This window comes from Chlorocebus sabaeus, chromosome 23 (assembly GCF_047675955.1).
Source record: "Chlorocebus sabaeus isolate Y175 chromosome 23, mChlSab1.0.hap1, whole genome shotgun sequence".
Classification (NCBI taxonomy): domain Eukaryota; kingdom Metazoa; phylum Chordata; class Mammalia; order Primates; family Cercopithecidae; genus Chlorocebus; species Chlorocebus sabaeus.
This window is the reverse complement of record NC_132926.1, coordinates 42,938,551-42,940,816: the sequence shown is the minus strand read 5'-3', so window position 1 is coordinate 42,940,816 and position 2,266 is coordinate 42,938,551. Positions and strand designations below refer to the sequence as shown.

Below are 2,266 nucleotides of genomic sequence, written 5' to 3'. Positions count from 1 at the left end.
CAGCTACTCGGGAGGCTGAGGCAGGAGAATGGCATGAACCCGGGAGGCAGAGCTTGCAGTGAGCCAAGATCACACCACTGCACTCCAGGCTGAGTGACAGAGTGAGACTCTGTCTCAAAAAAAATAAAATACAATAAAAAATAAAAAATAAATGAAAACATAAAAATATAGATAGCGGTCTTGCTTTGGTGCACACGCTGGTCTCAAACACCTGGCTTCAAGCAATCCTCCCGCTTCAGCCTCTCAAAGTGCAGGGATTACAGGTGTGAGCCACCCTGTCCAGCCCATAGCAACTTTATTTACAACAGCTAAAACTGGACACAACCTCAAATGATCATAACAGAAAGACAAAATACATTGGAGATGGGACAATCTATTACAAGGATTACCAGCCAGATGTGGTGGCTCATGCCTGTAATCCCAGCACTTAGGGAGTCTAAGGCAGGAGGATCATTTGAGGCCATGAGCCTGAGACCAGCCCTGTCACTACAAAAAAATTTTATTTGTTTTGTTTTTTGTTTCGAGACGGAGTTCTTGCTCTGTTGCCCAGGCTGGAGTGCAGTGGCGCGATCTCAGCTCACTGTAAGCTCCGCCTCCCGGGTTCACGCCATTCTCCTGCCTCAGCCTCCCGTGTAGCTGGTCCGGACTACAGGCGCCAGACTACAAGCCCGGCTGATTTTTTTCTATTTTTTAGTAGAGACGGGGTTTCACCATGTTAGCCAGGATGGTCTCAATCTCCTGACCTCGTGATCCGCCTGCCTCAGCCTCCCAAAGTGCTGGGATTACAGGCGTGAGCCACCGCGCACGGCCAACAAAAAAATTTTAAATAGACATGTGGTGGTGGCACACAACTGTAGTCCTAGCTACTCAGAAGGCTGAGGTGAGAGGATTGGTTGAGCCCAAGAGTTCAAGGCTCCAGTGAGCTATGATTGTGCCACTGCACTCCAGTTTGAGCAACAAAGCAACACCCTGTCTCTTAAAAAAAAAAAAAAGGTCAGGCACAGTGGCTTATATCTGTAATCCCAACACTTTGGGAGGCCGAGGCAGGCAGATCACGAGGTCAGGAGATTGAGACCATCCTGGCTAACATGTTGAAACCCCGTCTCTACTAAAAATACAAAAATTAGCTGGATGTGGTGGCGTGCACCTGTAGTCCCAGCTACTCAGGAAGCTGAGGCAGGAGAATCGTTTGAGCCTGGGAGGCAAAGGTTGCAGTGAGCCGAGATCTTACCACTGTATTCTGGTCTGGCGACACAGCGAGACCCCGTCTCAAAAAAAAAAAAAAAAAAAAAAAAAACTCCATTTGCCAGCACATATACTAAAATTAGAAAGATACAGAGAAGATTAGCATGGTCCCTGAGCAAGGATGACAGCAAATTTGTGAAGCATTCCATATTTTTAAGAAAGGATTACTAAGTAGCATTGAAAGCCTGATCACAACTGAAAATAAGACATTGGAGCTAGTGAACATAATTTTTAGTTTTCTCTAGTAGCCTGAAGGCAAGAGGCAGAAACGGAGAAAACGAACCTTGTCTGATCTAACTTGTGGAAATTAGAGTAGGAGGGACAAAATGACCAGAGGCAAAGGAACTGGAGGTAGTGGTGAGAATGGAGGGAAAATGACTCCATTTGTCCGAGAGCAGTTTAGAAACATACTGTCTGGAGTTTCCCTTGTTCTGTTCCCCACACTTCTGTGCTTCATGCCTCCACCTGGACTCAAAGGTAAGAAAATCAGCTAATCCTCTTTGTACATTGGGACTCAGGCTTAAAGGAGAGAAGGTAGTAGAAGCCACAGTTTGTGTTAAAAGGAGGCCCAGCAACAGATCCAGGACAAGGCAGGGGTGCCCCTGAGATGTTGCTCTAATGTGGGAAAGCAAGGAAGGGCAGAGGCAAATCCTGACTTCATGTGGCCACCAAGGAGGATGATGCTGCTCTGAGGGTTTGAGGAGCCGTCATCTGTGATGTGTGGCAACTCACGGCCTGAAAAATTAATTGGGCTGCTCCAGATAGGAAATAAAATGGAAATTCTCTCCAAGCAGGTGTCCCACTAACTCAGCAGGAAGCTGGGAACTGATTTGCACGTTCCAACATCCTCTTCTCTCTCCCTTCTCCCTAGTCACAGCTGGTTTTACACTGCTCTCCGGGGAGGGGCATCAGAGATGTACAGTCTTACAGAGCTGGGAAAGAGGCTTCCTTGGGAGAGAAGACCAGGAAAAAAGAATGGAAATGGTTGTACCATTACAACTCTAATTTCACTTCCTCTCTG

At 46.9% G+C, this 2,266-nt stretch overlaps 1 pseudogene; it reads left to right on the top strand.

The window, feature by feature from the left end:
* Window positions 1-1,303: 1,303 nt before the first annotated feature.
* On the top strand, window positions 1,304-1,400 carry LOC119618456 (U6 spliceosomal RNA; annotated as a pseudogene).
* The last annotated feature ends 866 nt before the right edge of the window (window positions 1,401-2,266 follow it).